The following is a 4,890-nucleotide window of genomic DNA, read 5'->3' as shown; positions in this document are numbered from 1 at the left end:
TAAGGCACAAAGCTTCTTCATCCTTAGAAAGCCCCCAGAACAGATAGCTTGCTAGCATTCATTTGTTTGGCAAAGCTTCTCATAAGCTCTGAAGAACTTTTTCCCAATTTTATAGAAATATCATTTTAGGACTCCATTATTTTTTTTCTATGCATTATGCAGGTTTTAAGGCAGAGGTATCAAGGTACCAGAAGCTCTTCAAGCTGATCAGTACTAGAAGTGAAGTTGAAAAAAGACATATTTTCATTAGGCAAACTTCACAAACTGGAAAATTAGTCTTTCCTTATAAACATAAGAGAAGAATTTTAAAGATATGCACAAGCTAAAAAAAAAAGCTTTCAAAAAAAAAAAAACCCTTATCTGAAAGAGAAGAAAATGGAGCTGGTACTTAAGAGCAGAGAAAGAAGGGTGCTGGATAGAAGCAATACAGTGATTATCTCCAATAAGAAAGAGTAGATAAATGTGATGTATGGGACAAGAGGACATAGTTAGTGGCATGCAATAAAAACATGAAATTAATATAACTTCAGAGTAGCACATGACACCTATTTCACAAAGTCGTGATCAAGAGTTTTTCTGTAACTTATAAAAACTCTATCCTTACAGGAGAAACAATCCACCATAACTGAATCAATTTCAGGAAGATCCTATATAGACAGTTTCTTAAAAAGAAGCTGTGTAAGGAATCAAAGACCTAAATATTACAGGCAGGCCTAGAGACTGGCTACTTAAAGACACCACTTTACAGGTGCAGTAAAAGTACATCAGTCAAAAATACTGTCCAGGTGGACTTCCAAAAGGTACTCAACAAAGTGACTCACCATAGGCTCTCAAGAATAATAGACAGCCAGGAAACAAAAAGGAATTTTTAGATTAAATATATGAAGGAGAGAGTAGAAGAAAAGGGTTTGTACAGTAGAGAGACATCGCCAGGGGATGTAGGTGAGGTGGGGTGTTGTGCTGGTAATTCAGATTTGGTCTGGTAAGGGAAAGGGCTGCCTCTAAAAAAGGACACAAAGAAGTTACGCAAGTGGCAGTGCATTAAAATGGCAGATAAATTTCAGTAGACAAAGTTCCACCGTGAAATAAAATACAGAGTAAAAATTATCCTAATTTGCAAATCTATTGGTAGGTGCTGAGGTGTTCATTATGAATCAGGAATGGGATCTTGTGGACTTCATAAATAATTCAATGCAAACCTGAACTCAGTGCTGTAGAAATAAAATAAATCATCAAAAAATAAAAATTAAAATAAAATAAAAAAATTAAAAACACCAACCAAACCAAATTAAATACTTGACTTATTTCTGAGAGACTAGCACCAGCAAGTGCTACCATAGTCTAATAAGGATATTGAAGCCAAAGTCAATGTCTCCTCTACTGGAAGGGAGCCCACAGCCCATCTGTCTCTCCTCCTTGGCATGGAAATTCTGGTCACTTTTCTCCTTTGCTCCACAAGCAGGAAGAACACATGTGATTCATAATTTCCTCATTCAAGTCTGATCTTTGCTAATGGTTCTACTTGAAAGTGCACAAATACTGTACCAACCACCCTGTTTTACCTGCTGAGGGAATAGCTTTGTTGGCAGTGCACTGAAGATCCTTTGCTGGCTCCCAGCAGCTAGAAATGACTGTCACATTCTTCAGTAAAATTAAACCTTGAATGTGTTTTATAATGTCTGTTCAGAAACTCTCTTTATTAGAGAGATTATTTTAAAATATATGTCAATCATATTAGTGCAACTGGGAATAAAAGAATAATTTGTTTCAATGTCTGTCACCTACCTTTTCCTAAATACTAATTGCTTACTGGTATTGTTAAATTGCAGGAATATTTGACTTCTCAGATATTTGGTGAAATTTTTTTTCAGAAGTCTACATTTTACAAGGTGCTCTTTGAAATCTCTAATCAAAACAGTAGCAGAACACAGAACTACCAAAATGTTTGCCTCTTCAACTCTTGTAACTTTTGTATCCTGAAGATGTATACAGACACAGGAAAGCTGGCAAAGGGAGCAAAGATTATGTGTTTCCCTACATGAAGGCAGTTGTTTGGTGCACTAAGATTTATATATGTCCATTAATATTGCCAAGAGCTAATTTCAGCATCCATGAAGCAGCATAATTTAATGAACAATCCTCAAATAAGCTAGACTTTCCCATCAAATTTGGTTGCTCTGGAACACAGACAGAAGGTTATCTATTTATTGTAAAGTGCATGAGAGAAAAATTGCTGTAAAATGGAAAGAGAAATCCATAGGTCCCGTATCCTGGGGCAATTCATGACAATACTAAAGCTTTCAATCTTTCAAAAATTTATTTTCAAGATATATTTTTGTAAGATACAAAAAGAACAGAACATTATCTAGAGGCCATTTCAGAAATGCTGAAAGAGAAGAGAGAGTTATTCCAGGAATCCTCTGGTAAACGTTATGTCAGAATTTTGAAAGAGATATCCCAGAAGTAGCTGTGGGTACACTGCTGATGCTATTTCCTGGCTAATTAAGGATATATACTCTCTCCCAGCGAGATGAGTGACATGGTATGTTTAACCAGGTCTTGCCAGGAAAATGAAAATTCATGCCCATTTCAATACATCATCTTCTCTTCCTGGAAGTATGCTTAGTCACCACCCAAATTTGCACAAAAGTAGCAGATAAGCACACTGAGTCTGCAGAAGGTTCTGGTGTAGTGTGGGTTTCCACTTCAACTATTTTTTCCATAGCTACTCATCTCTGAAAGTAACACCACGAATGTTCCTCTCTGGCTTTTTGCCCTCCTTGGTCTTCTTTTATAAAGAGACCAAAATTTAAATTTAAAAAATTTGAAAAAAAAAAAAAAAGAAAGAAAGAAAGAAAAGAAAATCCATAAAAGCAGGTGTGCTTGAGTAAACATACTGCAAGGCAAGAACAGACATGCATATTAATCCTGCAGAAGACTCAACTCGACTGTGAAAGATGAGAGCTGAGTGCTCTGGGTAATGCCCTCCAAGATTTTGCAGCCCATGGCTGCAGAGGATGGATCAATCATAGAAATGATGGTTGCAAAGAACTTCTCGAGGGGTTTGGTCCAACTCATGGCTAGGATGATGCTGGGCTGTTGCCAGCACCAGATCAGGTCAGTCAGAGTTTCCTGCCAAGTCTTGAAACCATCCAAGGATGAAGCTCTCCCAAACTCGGTGTAACCTGCCCCAGTGCTACTCCACCCTCCCAGTGAAGAAGCTGGTTTGTTTGGGGTTTGTTTTGTCTACATGGGAGCAGAAAGTACAGAAATGACACAACACAGTAAAAGAAAAACCCACACTACATATGCTGCATATCCTGATGGTAGTGTCAGAGTCTGTCTCTGACTTGATGGGAATGAGGAAACAGCAGTGGAACGGTGAGGAATAGATGGAACAGTGAGAAGCAGTGTGGTAGCTAATAGTGGGAGAAAGGAGTGGAACTTCCTTTCTGTCCTTCTTGCAAAGCTGTCCCTGTGAAAACAAAACAGAATCTTCCCCTTTTGTTACACAGTTATATAGCCCCCTGTTATTCTTGAAAGCAGCCTGCCTCAAAAAGATAGGGTTAAAACAGTAGATGACATAGAAAGCATCCCAGTTTGGACCCTCTGAGCTCAAATGGGTCATGCAGAGTTTTGACTAAAATGCCTCAAGAAACTGAACTCAGATTTAGGCTACAGTGGTTTAAAATTTGTGGTCTAGGGTGAAATTAAGAGTTGTTGTGGGCTGAGGACCAGAAGGAGGCAGGGTTTAACAGCATAAATCTTTTGATGCATTTGAATGCAATGGGGAAACATGTATGTCTGAATTCCCTATTATTTCAAATATTTGTTCACTGCTTTTGTTTTCTTTTCTAGATTTGAAACCAGTCTGACAATCAAGTCACCCTAGATACTGCTGCCTGAGCCTTGGCCACAGGAATGTCAGCCTGATTCACGCTGCCCCCAGCCCTCTGAGCATTTCCCAGTTCAGAGAGACCAAGCAGCCACGTTCTGACAGTTTCAATGGGAGGTGTCAGCCTGTTTCCAGGGCTTTCAAAAGAAATTCCATCATTTCATGAATCATATCATTGTGTGGAACCTCTGAGATAAAAAGACTCTGAACATCATCTCACAACACCCTTTGGCTCAAAGACAGGGAAGCATATGTGCATACTTTTCTACACAGATTTTGCAGGGGAAGTAAGGAAAATCCTGCTGGCTGTAAGACTTTTCTTAGCATCATTTGCAAAAGGCTGGATGCTACAAGCAGTGGAAAGATGGAACTGGTTGGCCACAGATTGCACATCTCAGCACAGCTTAGCTCTGCTTTAAGCTTCTGCACAGAAGAGTGAAAGAGAGCCACCATTGGATGTGAAACCTAATAGAGCCTACTAAGGGCAGTAGATTGAAAAAGCTGCAATAAATCCATCTCATTTCAATTGTATTTTCTTCCTCTTGTTGAATTTTCTTGATTTTTTTAAATTTTTTCCTCTAGCTAAATTTTTTCCTGCTAGCAAATTGAATGAACCTGTGGGACTGCCTGAGTGAAGATTTTAGCCTACACAGGATGGCTCACCTACAGCTTACCTTGACACAACAGAACATGACATTGAGATGAAACTGGTCTGCAACAAAAAACTTAAGTTGCCAAACTCTGCACTGCAGGCTGACTTGACTATTTAGCATCCCAAATGGTGCTGAACATTCTTTATACCTGAGCTTTTATTTTGGAATAGAAGCTAAAACTTGTCAGAGGTCCTGCCAAGATTATGACCCATAGTTCAACTACCACTTTATCTGACTCTCCAGAACAGCATTTCTGAGTTGCACTATGAAACAGCTTTTATATATATAAGTGCATATAATATAGACATACATATACATATATATACACACACTATATGTGTA

Source organism: Haemorhous mexicanus, chromosome 6 (genome assembly GCF_027477595.1).
Source record: "Haemorhous mexicanus isolate bHaeMex1 chromosome 6, bHaeMex1.pri, whole genome shotgun sequence".
NCBI classification, from domain to species: domain Eukaryota; kingdom Metazoa; phylum Chordata; class Aves; order Passeriformes; family Fringillidae; genus Haemorhous; species Haemorhous mexicanus.
Note: the sequence above shows the minus strand (reverse complement) of the source record.